Genomic DNA, 18557 nt, shown 5'->3' with positions numbered 1-18557 from the left:
GTTCTTGCAGATTTTTTATAATTTTGCCATTATTTTATCAGCTGCCTTTCTCTGGAGCAGACAAACTGAGCATGAGATGGCATGGTTTATTCTTTCCCCTTCCACTAAATTTTCACTGAGCATCAACTCTTTTTTCTGGCTCTATATCATTAACTTAGAAATACTACCCTTGCTATATATGTTGGCCAGCTATCTACACAGCAACTGCAGGTACTGGTTTTCTCATGTAACCTGTCGTTTTCCCCATAAGACTATTTACAAGTTATAATATTTGCACTTGAGGCCCAGGTGCAGTTAAGCTGAAAAATAAATGGATAATCCTTCCTACTTTCCTTCTTTCTGTCTCTGTCTCCGCAAAGGTAAAAATTCCTCATCGCCATATCTTGTGTCTTTGCTAAGCAGGAAGTAGACATTTAAATACAAGCAAGCAATATAAACCTGATAGGGGAGAAATGGGTTTTTCTTTACTACAAAAACCTGAAATACAACAGCCATGTCTCAGCAACAGATTTAAACAACCAGTAGCTGAGGTAATGCACATCAGTGATCGCTACTATACCTTACAGCAATGAAACCAGCCAAACCTTGTTCAGCATTTTGCCTAAAGGTGGGGAGGAATAAGCATTATGGATTTTATTCAATAATGGAAGAGTCTTATTTATGTAGAGCAATGGGATCAGAGAAGACATTTCAGGCACTGTCCAGGTAAATGCAATTTGTTAATTCAGGGCTGTCCAACTTCTAAGTGGTCATGGGCTGAACAGCTCATAGGCCACACCAGCAGAGGCTGCATGCCCAGGGGATACACCAGGGTAAGTCATGACCCCCCTGAGCTGCATACCATGTGGGCCTCCCTGTACTGCACCATGTGCCTGCAAAGGCAGTTCCATGCCTCCCTTCCCACTGTTGTACCACATGCCTGGATACGCCCTCACTGGGGGCCACAACTTAACCCTGGTGAACCACATGTGGCCTGTAGGCCTCCAGTTGGACAGCCCTGCATTAAATAAAAATGAAATACATACGATCAGATTTTAATTCTGGGATCATTATGAGGGAGCAGGTTATTATTCAACAGTTGCAACAAAATCTGAATGGCTCCAAACATCTCCTGTGGAGTTTCTCCAAATTATTCTATAGAATGCTTGCAGAATAAGGACAATGGCCCCTCCCTCAAAGCCACCAGGTTCATTAAGCTTGACAGTAAGCCCTTTCTGTCCCCCACTGGCTTCAGGAATGTTGGCTTTCAACCACATCAGCCCTTTAACCATCTGTCAGCCTGGTTTCAGTTTGCTGTCCTATCAGGAATTCCACCCAGATCATCTTTAGAAGGTTTCCATGTCATGGAGGAGCTGTGTTTAGCTGCCTTCTTTCTCCACCCAAAGGGTCTCAAGGAGGATGATGCATATCCCCCTAGGCTTCTCCCTTCTCAGCTATGGATGCCTAGGCACAGGCAATCTAGGAAGGTTTTGGAAAATGTTGGAGAGAACCTCCTGGTGTAAGTGTTGGAGGGACCAACTAGGGACTGTGCTCTTCCTGACCTGTTGCTCACAAACAGGGAATAATTTGTGAGGGGTGGAGAAATGGATGGCAACTTGAGGCGCAGTGACCACGAGATGATCGAGTTCAGGATCCTGACAAAAGGAAGAAAGGAGAGCAGCAGATTATGGACCCTGGACTTCAGAAAAGCACTTTGACTCACCCAGGGAACCGATGGGCAAGATCCCCTGGGAGGCCAGTCTGAGTGGGAAAGGAATCCAGGAGAACTGGTTTTATTTTAAAGAAATCTTACTGAAGAAAAAAACATCCTGATGTGCAGGAAGAACAGCAAATATGGCAAGTGACTAGCTTGGCTTAGCAGAAAACTCTTCAGAGAGCTTAAACACAAAAAAGAAGTTTACAAGTGGAAGCTAGGACAGATGACTAGGGAGGAGTATAACAGTATTGCTTGGACATGCCAGCATGAAATCAGGAAGGTCAGAGTACAATAGAGGTTGCAGTTAGCAAGGGATGTGAAGGGTAACATGAAGGGTCTCTACAGGTATGCTAGCAATAAAAGGAAGGCCTGAGAAAGTGTGGGTCCCTTACTGAATAAGGGAGACAATCTAATGACAGAGGATGAGGAAGAGGCTCAAGTAGTCAATGCTTTTTTACCTCAGTCTTCACAGGCAAGGTCAGTTCCCAAACTACTGCATTGGCCATCATTTATTAGTTGGTCTAATAAAAGATATTAGATTCACCCAAAGAGCCTATGTCCTTAGGCCAACACAGCTGCAACCAATACCCGTAACCTACCTGATTGCCTTCTATGATGAGACAAGTGGCTCTGAAGATGCAGGGAAAGCAGTAGGTGTGATATACGGTCTCCCACAGCATTCTTGCAAGCAAGCTAAGGAAGAATGAGTTGGATGAATGGATTGTAACATAGATAGAAAGCTAGCTCCATTTTGGGCTTAATGGGTAGCAACTGATAGCTCGAGGTCTAGTTGGCAGCCAATATATCAAGTGGAGTGCCCCAGGGGCCGCTCCTGGGGCCAGTTTTGTTCAATTTCTTCATTAATGATCTGGAAGATGGGATGGATTGAATCCTTAGCAAGTTTGCAGATGACATCAAGCTGGGGAGAGTAATAGATATACTTGAGGGTAGGGCTACAATTCAGAGTGACCTAGACAAATTGGAGGATTGGGACAAAAAAAATCTCATGAGGTTCAACAAAGACAAGTGCGAAGTCATGCACTTAGGACAGTAGAATGTACCATTACAGGCTGGGGACCAACTGGCTAAGCAACAGCTCTGCAGAAAAGAACCTGGGGGTTACAGTGGACAATAAACTGGACATGAGTCAACAGTGTGACCTTGTTGCCAAGAAGGCTAACAACATACTGGACTGCATTAGTAAATGGCTGGGTGGCTGGGGCACATGACTCATGAGGAGAGGCTGAGGGAACTGGGCTTATTTAGCCTGCAAAAGAGAAGACTGAGGGGGGTTGAATAGCAACTTTCAACTGCCTGAAAGGTGGTTCCAAAGAGCATGGAGCTAAACTGCTCTCAGTGGTGGCAGATGACAGAACAGAGAGGAATGGTCTCATGTTGCAACAAGGGAGATTTAGGTTGGATATTAGGAAAAACTTCTTCACTGGGAAGGTGGTGAAACACTGGAATGGGTTATTTTGAGAGGAGGTGGACTCTCCATCTTTGGAGGTTTTTAAGGCTCGGTTTGACTAAGCCCTGGCTGGGACGATCTAGTTGGGGATGGTCCTGCTTTGAGTAGGGGGTTGGATAGGATGACCTCCTGAGATCCCATCCAACCCTAATTTTCTATGATTCTATGATTTACAAGTAGAGCCACAAGCCCATTGGATGTTATTGTAGTGGGAGAAGAAGCAAAAGGTAATTTCTGTATGAAACTGAGCAGGAACACATGCAGGCTTTCCTGGGCAGGCGTGCTGTTTGTGTCAGGATTATCATGGACTAGTAGACATTCAAAGGGTCTTTAGGTCAGTGATCATGAACAGGGTCCTTATTTTAGAAGGAAAGCAGGAGCATCTGCAGAATACCTGGGAGTACTGTGCTTTGCCATTTGTAAATTCTTTCTTTCAATGTTGTTTGGCTTAAGAAATGCAATGTTAAATTTAATGGTTTTTCCTTACAGGAAACACTGGGCTGGCCAAAGCACTACTAATGCTTCTTGTAATGCCCCATCCCTGCATCTTCCTGTGCCTAATCCCTGCCCCCCACCCTCCCATCACTCTTCTACCCTCTGGATACCAACACTTCTGCTTATGACAACAGAACTAGCAATGACACTTGCCATATTTTATCTCTTCCTGTTTACCTCCTTTTCCTCCATTATTTTTTATTATTGTTTTAGAAAAAAACCCATCAAGGATGATATGATTTATAGTGGTTGCACATTGGCGGAGAAGAACTTGGCACTCAGGGGTTGTTGAAATTTTGCGAGATAAGCAGCATCCTAGATTTATAAACTAATCCAATGATTCAGCTGGACTAATGATGGCCTAACAAAAGGGAGATGATGTAGGAAAAGTCAGTCCACCATGCAAACTGAAGTAGTTGGCATAATGAAGAAGGGTTGAAAAGCAATAAAAAAACCAGAAGTAGTACTATGAAGGCATTGTTGCAGCAAAAGATACTCTCTGGACAATGGTTTTAGATCTCCAGGGAGCAGTGTGGTAACTGTGCCATTCCCAGAAAGGTTACAATGTACTTTTTTACTGAGGCCACTTAAGGAGGTGGCATCCCACCCCATTTGCAAAGAATAGTGCAAGCAGCAAGCAGCAGTGAAAATACCTGCATCTGCAAGCAAGGTATTTTACTGCATTCAGTTCTTCATCAACATAAATAAAGTGTATATGCAACACAGGCATGGGGTGTCAAAGAAGGAGAGAAGCATTTTGTGGGAAGAGCAAGAGGAGGACAAAGACAGAAACAGCTGAGTAACTTTTCCTGTTTTCTCTTCCTGATCCACAATAGAAAATCCTAAGAGAAAATGGATGTGAGATGCCATATGGATAAGGCATAGGGCTTGTTTTATAGGGGAGCTTGATTTTTTAATCTTGTGCCCCAAAGAAACTACTAAGCAGACAAATACTATCTGCACTGCCTAATGGAAAGCAGAGGTATAAAATAGACCCCAGAGCAGTCCATATATCTAGCTGTTGAATAAGCAGATGCTTTAGCCTCCTCCCCCCAGGAGGCTGAAATTCCCCTCATGAAGGGCCTTCTAACATTAATTGGAGAGACACAACCTGCCTTTTTGTAAGACAAATTAATAATTTCCTTAATCCTTCATCAGGAAAGATAGAAGGCTTTGATGATTTAATTCCCTTCCTGTGACCATGGCAACAACTAAACGGGGAAGGGAGGGCTTAATTTTCTCACACACGTAAATTTAGACAAATGTGATGTTAACATTCTTCCTATGTCAGTGAGTCTGTTTTGAAAAAGAAAACGGAGTTGTACAAAGGACAGGTGACATAATTGGGTGATTAAGATGAAAACTGAAGTGAGGAATATGCTACACTGTTCAGAAAAAACAGCAGAGGAATTTGGGGAGGTGAAATGTAGTCAGCCTTTGGGAAAAAGAATCAGTTCCTGCTAATGTCACCATGTAAGGGAGAAGTTACAGGAAGACTGTCAATTAAAGTTCAGAAAAGGGACCCTTTCAAATCATCGATAACATACCTTCTTCTAGAATATCTCCTTTTCACAATAGCTTTATAAAGACATATAGAAACAAAAGAATGAAAGGACACAACCCCTAGCCTAGAATAATGCAGTTACGTAAGTTGTAGAACTATTCAACTTGTACATTACATAAAACACAATACATACCATTAGTGATAATATAAGTCTCTACAACAGCTAAATTTTGGGTCATATGTTTGACTTTATGGGGTGTCCTTTTCTTCATTGAGGCCAGGGTTTCACTTCTTAAATTAATCATTTTTCATGAAAGCATGTTTAGATATGAGTCCTCTATTTTGTCTTTTGCATGTCTATAGCCTAAGGGCTGGATTCTGATCCCATCACCTTACTCAAATTGACTCAAATGTGACTTTGGTGAGATTTCTTGAGATTGATGATTACTTATTGTAAGTAAGGGTACTGGAACAGGACTGTAACATTTATAAACCCAGTTTAACTGTGAGGAGTCTCCCACAGAAATGCTGGATACATTGAATTACAAAAGTTATTAGGATGTCAGCGTATTTTACAGGTCTTTTATTCACAGATATTAGCTGATTTGTGTAATCAGAGGGACATGCTCAATGTCAGTTTATTATGTGCCAGTGTGTGTGCAAATTCCATTTACTGTGTAATACTTGATACTTCCGCATCCTCCTAGTTCCAGCTGCCAAGTTGCATTAAAAGACAGCTAGACATACAGTAAACACATTACTAATGGTTTTCATGTAACCAGCTGTTGTAGATGCCACCAGCATGTAATATGATTACAAATGGGACAGATATTTGTCCATAAAGGTATGAATAGGAAGAGTGAAGTCAACATGAAAATCTGGTTTAAAATGTGATCTTCCATTGCAAAAAATCTGGGAAAGTCTCAGATAATGACAAATCTTCTAGAGTAGTGGTTTTCAACCTTATTCCATATTGCAGATCCCTAAAAAATTTTGAATGGAGGTGCAAACCCCTTTGGAAATTTCAAATGGAGGTGTGGACTCATTTGAATTGTAAGTCTGGGTATTCACATACCTACTGATTGATCATAGTCATCTTTCTCAGGCTTCTTAGACATAGTATACAGACCCCCAGGGGTCCACAGACTACAGGTTGAAAATCACTGTTCTAGAGCATGTCTGAGTGTAAAATGTCTGAAAAGCAGAACATTTCTGCTGAGACTTTTGTAGTCCATATTTTGTCTTCCCCCATGTGAATAATAACTTCACCATGTGGCAAGTGAAAAGTAGGACTATCTCTAATAATGGGAGGTCATTCCAAATATCACCTTCTATATCACCTGTTTATTCTTCTAGGCCACAGATGCCTAACTAGTGGCCAACAGGCCAAAGATAGCTAACTTTAAATTATCTCATTTGTGTACTTTATCTATAGGATCCTGCATAACATTCCTTGCTCCTTATTTCAAGATGATGTCATGGTTGAGCTTCCCTTAGCACGAAAGGCTCCATCTAACAGCTCCTACATGATTGGACCCCCATGCCCTTAATATTACAAGAAAAGCCAAAGGGACAGTCAAAACATCTGATATTGAGCTGAATACCCACCCACCATCTAATAGTTACACTTCAGTGCCTGTGTTTCTATTGAAAATAAGATGACTCCTAAGTACCACCCAAAGTAAAACGAAGTATCAGCTTTTGTGACTTATCAACACAGAATGAGTATATCATTAGGAATACAGTTTTAGAAACTCTCTTCTTCAACCATCGAAGGAATCCAATTGTTCAGACAAGTAACTTTTGCTGAAATTTTCACATGTTGAGAAAGTGAGCACTCTCAACAGGACCAAGAAAATAAAGGAAGATGTGAAACCCAGAATTTAGAGCTGTACATGTAGGCATGCATGACGGGCTAGTTGGGTGTTTGTGACAGATACGCTGTACAGCTTATGAAGTTTAAGAGAAGTTTATACACCCTTGCCTGTATTTTGTATTCAAAATATTTTATTTTATTCACTGCTCTGTGCATGTCCTTTCACACTATCTGATGAAGTGAGCTCAAGCTCATGACAGCTTATGCTATAGTTCATCTATAAGATACAAATCTACCCTGCCTTCTGCCTGTTATTACAGAAGCCATGATGCAATGTATGACATGCCTTTTTCTATATTCTTAATAGGCCTTTCTTTTGCAAATGCCAATGTACTGGGAAAGCCTGCTTACACATATAGGAAGCCAAATGCTGATCCCTATCTTAAAAATACAAAAACAATGAACTAGGCTTAAGAATGCCATATTAAAATGTTCTAGTAAATGCCATCTTCCTTGTTTCTGGGAGTAGCATATTCTGGTGATTCTTCTTGCAAGGAACTGCCTAGCAAGAGTCTGTATTTTAGCTCCATACATCTCTCAGTGCTTTCATTCACATTTTCTCCCAAGAGAAGGAAAGGAAGGGCAGGTAGTGACAACCTCTCTCGCTTTCTCTCTCTCTCTCCCCAAGATATACTTGATGGTAGTGATAGTGTTGCCACTTCATGCAGTGAGCGTTAGCAGTGATGATGGAAATTGCTTAGAGAAGCAATATGAAGAATGAATGTTTCTGAAATATGGACTAGTCCAGCTATTTGTAAGATCATGTACGTTCTCTAATGAGCAGTGATTATGGGAAGGAATTTGATTTTAATTAAACCTTTTCATATCCATAGGACTGAATTACATCTGTTGGCAGGAGTGTGAAAGGAGTGGGCTGCTACAGGAAGTTGAAATGCGTGTCTTTCCTCATTTTGGTTGCAGCATCTCTTGCAAAAAACCATTTGTTAAGCAGCTGGATTTGGACATTGTTTGGGAATGAGGCAGGGCTTCAGCCAAGATACAATGAAAGAATTAGTCAATGTATATATATGGAGCTTTGTAAACAGGCTGCGTAATTTTTTTAAGGTAAAAATCATGGGTGGATCTAGAATTTTGAATAGAGAGGTGGAGAGGGGAAGCGCATCATCATGAATAAAACAACCCATATTTTTCTCCAGTTAAAACTTTACTAATATGGTAGGGGCTTAGGACTGTATTATTCAGTTTAAGATTGAAGCAAAAACAAATACAACTTCATTGGAATGAGTAAAAACAATCCGCAGGGTTGTAAAATAGGACCTTCACTACCAGTAGCGGCTAATAGACAGCAGAATTGCAGAACAAAGGATAGTCTGATTGGTGGAACATCAAGACTGTTCATAAGAAGAGAGGGTAATTAGCACTGGGAAATAAAGAGCTGACAAGGATCAGGTAGATTATCATGAGCCATCATGTCAGCTGACTCCCTTGGCTGCCTGACTGGAAACGCTGCTTCTAATGCCAAGCGATTGTTTTTAAACTTTGGGTGGACCAGGAATCAATAGGTTGTCTTGACAGCCCCCCTCCAACCCTGGACTTTCCCCTGGTAAAAATAAACCAAAATAGCTTTTGCATTTAACAAAGAAAAACTTGGAAATGAATATACAAAATTAAGTTACATTAATTCAATACTGATTTACAGGCACAATTTTTGTGGTAGTTATGTCATATCCATGGTATAGAAAGCAGTGGCTTTTTCCCTCGGTTAGCAGCAGAATACATGTTGCTTGCCCAAATGGTGCTGATCAAAGTGATTTGAATTCAGCTGTTTTGGTGATTGCAAGCACATGAAGAGCCTCCCTGACTCTCTGCTGCATGCAGCCGAAGTACTGACAATTGTGCAAAGTTACCTAAAGTGTGTCAGTATTGACAAACCAGGCTGACTTTTATTTCAATTGAGCTTTCATGGAATGCACTGGCAGAAATTTCTGGGGGGTGGAGGGCAAGGGAGGTGTTAACTTGCTCTCAGTACAAACCCTTTAAAATTAACAAAGACCAAATTCTTGGTGTGATCTCTTTTTAAAAAAACAAATAAAAAAATCCTCTTTTGATGGTACTTCAACTTATTAAATCTCCAGATAGTATCTTTAAGTTGTCCTTTTAGAGTTCTTGCCTGGATTTGATTTGAATTTATTAAGGAAATTAGGGTTAGAACAAATAATCAACTTGGATGTTAAACACCTAATTTTTTGGGTGTAGCAACAGCATTGCAAATGGTCTGTCCTGGTTGGGATAACCTTGACACCCACTAGTCTTCTCCAGCCTGCACAGTTCAAAACTGGAAAAATACCAGTGACACTGCCTGAGGGTCATGTTCTTTCAAGCATGTCAAAGACTAAGGTCTTGCAAGTAGCTGCAGGAGAGATACCCCTAAGTGGATCAGGTGTGTGAAAAAACAGGTTGTCAGGGAATGCTTAAGAATGGTCCAGATGTGATAGGACAGCTGTCCTGGTATGGACATGCCCTTAGGTGCTGGTCCCAGAGCAGATTGTAGAACCCTGAGTGCCCACCATGTACGGAGGGGATAAAACAGCTCAGCATGGGATCTAAGACCCGTCACACTGAGCAGGGGACCACCTAAAGTCATGAGGTACAGCCAACAGGAGACGCTGAAGAAAGAGGCTCCTCTTTAAAGAAAGGTATTTTTGTTCACTCAGTATCCAAACCTAAAACCATCTCCTGAGGGTAGGCATCTGTGTGTTTTGTTTCAAAAGAAAGGACTCAACTTTTCTTTTAAGACACAGCAGGGAAAAGAGGAGGAAGAAGAAGGTGCCCATATGTGACTATCTAGTGGTTAGACTCAGGCTGAGTTCCCTTGACAGCCCAAGGAAATTAAAACTCACATCTTACACCATCCAGGAGAGTGGGATATGGTGCAGCCAAGAGTGCAATAGTCATGACCTCAGAAAGGAAGTACAAGAAGAATCTGACTCTGTAGCCTAGGAAACTCAACTAAGAGTAGGTAGTCCTGGGTTCTGGTCCTTGTTCCCAGAATGCTTTTTTAAAAATTTTTTATCCAGTGACTGTTACAATGCAAACAGTCCTGGGGAACAGAGACCTAAATCCAGGTTTCTGAGTCAGGATTCCTCATGTTTCTCTTTACCTGTCTAGAAAGATTCTTGCATTCTTGGCTTTACTATGATCCAGAAGGCTAAGCAGTGCATTAGGCTGGTGGTTACATCACTTTCTAGGAATGCAGGAGATGTAGATTTGAACACTTAGTTTTTTGGATCCCAATCAAACTTTGATGTCAAAGTTGGAGCTGACCTGGACATGTCCAAAGGCACAACTCTAGGCACTTACTGAATTTTAAGGTTGAAAAGGAACCACCTGGACATCTTCAGGCTTAGGGAGCAGCCAAACAGGGGGGTATTCAGAATTGCAATTTTGGATTTAGACACTTAAATTTCATTGACGGTGTCACTTTTTTGGGGATCAGGTCCAAAAAATACTAGTCTCCAGTATATGCAAAACTGGAGTTGTTACTTTTCTGGGGATTGGTACCGAGTGGCATTAAGGGACATAATACACTTTATGAGATGTTATATAACAGATGAACAACAAAAAAACCCCACTAAACGCCTCAGATAATAAGTAACGTTACTGAAGTCATCCCAGGTGATTCTTAATTGCAATGGAAGAAGCAAGCTCTCTCCAAATAAAAGCTTATAACAGTACCATTTCCCCTGTCTTCATTTCTGTATTGGTTGGGTTGATGAACTTGTGCTCAGTTTATGTTCCTTCAAATCTTAGATCAGGCTCCTCAAATGAAAGAAGAACAAAGAGTAGTGCAACTGGTTTAACAAGGTCTCTGTTAGAAGTACAAACCCCTCAAGATGGACAAGATGAAGCACTGATAAGTAGCAAACACGTAGCCAAAGGGTCACACAGAGCAAATATTTATTATTACTTGGTTAAAATGTTTTCACCTTTGGAAAACCTTCATTACAGATGGGGAAAAATGTAACCAATAAATATTAATACACAACAATAGAAGTTTACCTCAATAATTATTGGGTGACTGATATTCTCCTCTTGGAAGATGATGATGGAGGGAAAAAAGCAACCTTTTGGGTGGATCCTTGACAAAAGCATCAGCAACTTGGACTAGTTTATCATTAGTTACAGTGTTGGCAACCCATGAAAGGCACCTCTCAAGGCTGTAAAAATCTCTCTGTTAATCAGTGGAGTTCAACTAACAAGCATTCATATTCATTGGGCTATCGCTTAGGTTCCTCCATCAGCCAATTAAGCATATCACGAGAAGGTTTTGTAGCCATTGTTAGATACTAAACATCCCACACCAGGCACCCTGAAGCTTCACAATGGCTGGTCACACCACACCTTTCTCTAAAAAGTCTAATCCCTCTATTAAAAGTAGTAAGATAACAGTTCTTTGTTCAAACCACTGGGGCCCGCTGCAGGAAAATCTTCATGCTGTAACTTCTGCCACTCCCTCTACAAACCCACTCACTTTCCCTAGAGGGGCTCTAATTCTATGGGGTTCATGAGAATGAACCACTGAATTCTAAAAGGGCTCTAGGTCCTTTTTCTCTTCCAGGGCTTTGTAGGAATGAGTCTGATTTTTCTCCAAGGAGCACAGGGAGCTCCTTGGTCTCTACACTTTGGTGCTCTTGTGAAAATGACACTAATTCCACTCTGGGAGCATGCTTGAATCCTGTCTCCTTCTCTGGACTCAATGAAGTAATGGCTGTGATTGCTCTACAGAGGTGATTTAATCTTTCACTTTCTGCTTTCAACCATTGCAACTAATTCTACAAAGCCCTAGTCACTGTCACAACTACTTATAAGCATACAGACTTATTCAAAATCTGCCCAATGAGAGAAAATGGTAGCTATATATATAATCACGCCAAATCTACGGTATATGTTCAAACAGCACTAATGCAAGGAACTGTGAAAGAGGGCACTGACCATCTTCTTCGCTCTAGATTAGAGATGTCAAACATACGAAGTGACCCTCCATTTTTTCCTGAAATTTCCACTTGGGATTCTTAGCACATATTGCAAACTTTATATTGAAAAAAGAGTTGGAGGTGGCCTTGCTTTCTTTCACCACTGTAAATCAAATGATATTGCTCTCTGGTTGATCTACCCCAGCATTATTTAGATCACCTATGTGCCAGTTCCTTGTGTTCATCTTTCTTTCCTCAGTTTCTTTTTTTTTTTTTGCATTAGTACATCCCAATAAGTATGGCTTATCTCCATATTAGCCCACCCATCTCTCTCTACTCCTTATCTCCATCCATTCTGTATCCAATGGTAACACAGATGGAAAAGAAAATACCAATGAACTCATGGTAACCTAAGTCTTTCTCAAAGAAAGAGTGCTGGAACATCCCAGACATTTTGAGAAATATTTAAGCATGATATAAGTGACAAAGTTCAGAAGGCTGTTGTTGTTGACAAGCAGTAGTCATGAGAGAAGAGTTGAATCTGTATGTGTAGGGTGACACTGTAGAAACACAATATTTGGAATAAAAAGAATTTGAAAATACAACAGTGGTGTTATTTCTAAGACTTATACCCATGTTTGTAACAATATCATTAGCAATTTTTGTATAAGCCACATGAAGTGCACCATGTCATGTCTTATATATTTGTGTTAACTGTAGCTATCACATAAAGAGGATATTTAAGGTACATGTTTTTCAGGAGAAATGGGAGCTCTCATACTTCTTCACAGAAGTGAATGGAAAGCCCATACATCTGATTTGTAAGCAAGCAGGGGCTGCTTCTAAAGAACACAAGGTTAAGAAACATTGAAACCATCATGGTGTCAAGTATGACAAGCTATAGAATCAAGTGTGATCAGAGCTATCTTCCAAAGATAAATTGAGTGAATTCTAAAAGCCATTGAAAAAGTAACAATTTATCTTCCCAAAAGCACTTCACATTTGTGGTGGAGAAAGCAGTGAGAGCTAGCTATGTCCTTTCTCAAAAAAACAGCTGCTTCTGCAAATGCCTTCTCTAAGGGAGAATTCTGCAAGAAACATATGATGGAGGCTGAAGACTGTTGCACCACGTAACCAGTGTACCCTTGACCTGCGAGCCTGGGTTGGCATGACCGGCTTGGCGCAGAAGGGATCGATAAGCGGACAGGTGGGGATTAATGGCGAGGAGGAGTCAGGCTACTTAAGCATATTAGTTACAAAAATATTTATTGTACTTATGCTACCGATGGTCACAGCGTAGGCAGGATAGCTGACTTGTTCAGTTACAGTGCATAAAACAGAACTGTCTAAAGGGGTCTGTTGGTTCACAGGGTTCCTGAGCTGAGCCCTTGCTTTCTAACCCGGAGGCTAGGTGCGGCTGCCGGACTCAATAGTCCCAGAACTGGTCAACAGCTCATGCACAGGGAAAAATTATAATGCACTTTCGATCACTAAACTTCCGAGAGCTCTTTGACGAGAAGGACAGATGAACCGGTGAGAAACGAATACGCCAAAATGAAGGTCGGTGGCGGGGAGATGTCTACAGGTGGCCAGTCTGCTGACTGTGTCTCCTTCGTGTGCTCAGAGTTCTCTGCTTAATGGCGGGAATCTGCTCTTAGTTATAGTCAGCAGTGACCAATCACTTCATGCCAATTGTGAATATTTACTGACCGCCAATTACGTTCTTACACAGTGACCTAGATACATATTCATCTGACCTAGATACCTATTCATTTGACCTAGATACATTATACATCTGGCTGCCCTCAGTGGGTTCAAAAGGTCAACCTTATGATTGGCACCTGCAATACTTATCATTGCAGACAACAAGCTCCTTAAGTGTGGAGAACAAACTTTTAACAAACTCCAACTGCAATGCTTCTTTTAGCAAAGAAATAAAGGCTACTAGTGCTGAGGGGTCTTTATGGCCTGCGTCCTTTCTAAGTTATTATGGTCTTTTGCTTTGCTGGCATCGGCACTCTAACCGACAGGTAAAACTCAGACATGACAAAGACATTCAGCAAGATTCTGGAAATATCGGCCTCCAGAAAAAAACAAAGGTATTTTTTAAAATAGCATTTGACAAAAGTAGAGATATAAGCAACACTGCACAACTAGCTGTACTTGTTTGGGGTAGTGTTTCCCAACCAGTGTGCCGCAGTGCAAAAGTGTGCCGTCAGAAAGGAACAGGTATGCCATGGAATTTTGCCATGGCAAGGAACTACAATAGGTATGAGGATGGGGAATGCCTTAACTGGTGTGCCGCAGAAAATTGTTATTAATGTAAGTGTGCCTTGAGCTGGAAAAGGGTGGGAAACACTGGTTTGGGGTGCTGATCGAGATATGAATGAAACAAGTTCATGGAGTTACTGCTGATGAAAGACACAACTATGGGTTAGGACATTTCCAACAAACTGACCACAGTTTTGGACAAATCAGGTGTGAAAAAGACAGTGAGTGTTGCAACAGATGAGGCTCATTCCATGGGAGGCAGGCAACATTCGTGGTGGAACTCAAAAACAACGTGCATAGATGTGGATCCATGACATGAGCTGTATGGACCATGTGATGGTTGTTGTGGCAAAAACTCTCAATTTTATCTGAACCAGGGATTTCAATCAATGACGATTCATCCAGGTCTTGGAGGAAGATTTCTGTTTTACGCTGAAGTGCCCTGGCAGAGTTGTGGGCCTTTCTTAAAGAACTTTTTTGAACTGTGATGCAAGACAGAAGTGTTTAAGAGCTAGAAAGAGAAACCTCTGGCTGAATTACAAGATGAAGAATGGTTGTAGGACCTGCCTTCTTGATGGACATAACAGGTCATCTCAATACTCTCAACATGAGAATGTAGGGTCACAGAACCAAGTTGTGATCAGGTTTTACGATGCTGAATGTGCTTTTGAAAAGAAGCAGTCTCTTTGGGAGAACAGTGCTCCTATTGCAACGGAGTACATTTCCCCACCTTGAAGTCACTGTTCAGTGCCACTGGAACTGAAGGTGGTGATGGCTTGGAGCAAGCAGTATGTAGTCACAATGGCAGATCTCAGGAATTACTTCTAAGACAGGTTCTCTGACTTAGAGTCATGGACCAGAGTTCATACTTTTCTCTGTTCCTTCGGAAGTTGTCCTTGAGGAACTGCAAATGGAACTCATTGGTATTCAGTGTAACACTACCTTGAAAGATTAGTTTTCATCCATTAAAAGAAATTAATTCTATTGATACTTAGGAGAAAACTATTCAGCAATAGAATCTTTTGCTTCAAAGATGTTATCCATGTTCATAAGTGTGTGTGTGTGCTAGTAGATCTCAGTGATGAATATCAACAGTGCAAAACTGCACTCAAGAGTCAAGTGACAAAAACTTGAATGCCATCCTGGAAGTGGCCTTAGCACAGACCTTCCAGCCAAACATCAAGGAACTAGTTTCAGTGAAGGGGTGCCAGGTGTCCAGAAGCAGAACTTGTAGTAAGATGTTAGTGTATGCAGAAGATTGTTTGTGTTTTTAATTCATCATATGTTCCCTTCATTTTCCCTATAAGAGATGTTGCAAATACTTTTTGAAAATAAATCCAGTTCTTCACACTTTGTAATAATTTTTTATACATCCACAAGTTAAAATAAGATGTATGCTGAAAACTGCTATTGATACAAGCACACACACACACACACACACACATACGTGTGTGTGTGGGGGGTATCCATAGTTGTTAGGGTTGGATGGGACTTCAAAAGATCACTGAGTCTGGCCCCTTGCCTTGGGCAGGAAAGAGTGTTGGAGTCATATGACCCCAGCCAGGTGCTTGTCCAGTCTCCTCTTAAAGATCCCCAAGGTAGAAGAGAGCACCACCACTCTTGGAAGCCCATTTCAGATGCTGGCAACCCTTACTGTAAAGAAATTCTTCCTCATGTCCAACCTAAATCTGCTCTCTGTCAGTTTGTGGCTGTTGTTCCTGGTTATTCCAAGTGTGTTCTGGTAAACAGAACATCTCCTATTTTTTGCTGAACCCCAATGAATTTGTAAATGGTCACAAGATCACTTCTCAGACCTTCTCTTGCAGAGGCTGAAGAGATCCAGGTCCCTCTGTCCCTCCTCGTAGGGCCTTACTTGCAGGCCCCTAACCACTTGAGTTGCCCTCCTCTGGACCCTCTCAAGGTTGTCCACATACCTCTTGAAGTGCGGCACCCAGAACTGAACACAGTACTACAAATGCGGCCTGATCACTGCTGCATAGAAAGGAAGTATCACCTCCCTGGACCTGTTTGTGATGCACCTGCTAATGTATGATAGAGTGCAGTCAGTTTTACTGATTACTTCATCACATTGATGGCTCATATTCATCTTGGAGTCAACTATGACTTCGAGATCCCTTTCTGCCGCTGTGCTGCTGCTAGCCTATAGGTGTGTTGGTGATTCCTTCTCCCTAGATGTAACACTTTGCACTTGTCTTTGTTGAACTGCATCTTATTGTTTTCTGCCCACTTTTCCAGCCTGTCCAGGTCCACCTGGATTCAATCCCTTCCTACTAGTGTGTTCACTTACCCCATAATTTCTTGTCATCTGCAAATTTGGATAGAGTGCTCTCCACACCCTCATTCAAGTCACTGATAAAGACATTGAATAGCACAGGTCCAAGGACTGAGCTTTGGGAGACCCCACTGCCCACATCTTTCCAGGTTGCTATCAACCTGTCAACCACCACTTTTGCAGCCTGTCCAGGTCCACCCTTAAGCCAATTTGTCACCCACCTGACCATGTAATCAGCTACATCACAGCTGCTAAGTTTGTTTATGAGAACAGGATGAGATACCGTATCAAAGGCCTTCTTAAAATCCAAGTAGATGACATCTACCTTGACTTCTGCCTCTCAACATTTTGTGACACACACACACGCACACGCATGCACACATGCACAGAGAGCTTACACAACATGTAAGTTGAGCTAATAAACAAGTTTTAGGAAAAAAAATAGGGGTGCAGTGCATCGGTACCTGCAAGGCAAAGAATAGGGCCCACCAACCAATTTGAATTGGATGTCTCGGCTCCAAATCACATCATTTGCTAAGAAACTTTCACAGCTTCTTCTGGGTTCAACAAGAGTTTTCATCCCTCCTGACATACTTGCTTCTAGAACAAGAACAGTCTTTCCTATAAACAACCATTTGAACTTCTAAACAGCTTTGCAACATCCATGTTTGTGCTTCCCATTGCTTTGACTTGCCATGTTTGTTCCAGTAGATTGAGCATTCCTGACATCAGTGATCCCAGATACTGAAATTCAGAAGCTACATGCCCAGGCAGTCACACTAACCAAATTGAAATTTATAGGAACAGGTATTCATACCAAATGAACGAAACTGAAGCAATTCCCAGGTGACTTCTTTGATCAATTATAAATACCACCTCTAACAATGGTAATTCTTAATCAAGTGTTCCCAGGGAACTGTTTGCAATAGACATAAAAAACCCTGCATAAAGGTTCAGAGTACTGTATTTTAAATAAAGAAAGAATGTGAGGAAGTCACACTTGTGGAAAGAGGCAAATAATTTGGTGATTAAGTGATAGATTATGATTTACTTGCATAACTCTACTTGCAGCAATCACGTGTCTTTGAGGCCCTTGTGTTTAATGTAGGGTTCCCGTTTTTGGAACACACTATGAAATATGGTTGCAAATCACCATTGCTAGCCCTGAGAAAAATCACACTGTGCTCATAACCTGCAAGGCGGACACAAGCTTACTCAAAAACTCATTCCCTAGCCTTTCCTTGTCTTGTTCACACTCAGGACATGCACTGATGGGAAGAAACTGGTAGTATTTACTGACATCAAGATCCTGACTGGAAGTCCAAGGTGTGTGCTCTTCCTTCACGCATTCCAACCTACAGCCATAAAGGACAGTAATTGTCATTTATATAATTTTAGGAATATTGGCTGCTGTCATGTTGAAAATTACCTTGCTATTCTTACTTCAGATTTCTTTCTGAATACCTCAACTTTTTCTTTCTTTGCCATCAAATAATTGAAACATAAGGTACCTAAACACTTACTGAAATTACACAAATGAAAAAGATGCATGACATACCACATTAGGGCATTTCTAGCCTGTCTGCTGTGAATTATAATCATTCCTTTGCATTACACCTCAATATTTCTCTGAACTTTTGCATCAATCTAAGATATTAAAGTTATGAATTTCTTACCCACATAGGTTGTTTGGGGATGAAAGCAGGAACACACATACTTTGATCTTCTACTTATCTGCTGTTGTTTTCTAGAGAGAAAAAAAAATCCCTATCTTGACAATATTACTGGATTTCATAGATTTCGTAGACATTTGGGCTGGAAGGGACCCTGGAGGATCATTGAGTCCAGCCCCCTGCCCTGGGGATAGGAAGTCAGCAGGGATCATAGGATCCCAGCAAGATAAACATCCAAATGTGTCTTGAAGGCATTCAAAGTGGGTGCTTGAACTGCCTCAGGTAGCAGTCTGTTTCAAACCTTGGGGGCTCGGACAGTGAAGAAGTTCTTCCTTATGTCTAGCCTG

The sequence above is a fragment of the Crocodylus porosus genome, unplaced genomic scaffold (genome assembly GCF_001723895.1).
Source record: "Crocodylus porosus isolate Cpor-Errol unplaced genomic scaffold, CroPor_comp1, whole genome shotgun sequence".
NCBI lineage: Eukaryota > Metazoa > Chordata > Crocodylia > Crocodylidae > Crocodylus > Crocodylus porosus.
Note: the sequence above shows the minus strand (reverse complement) of the source record.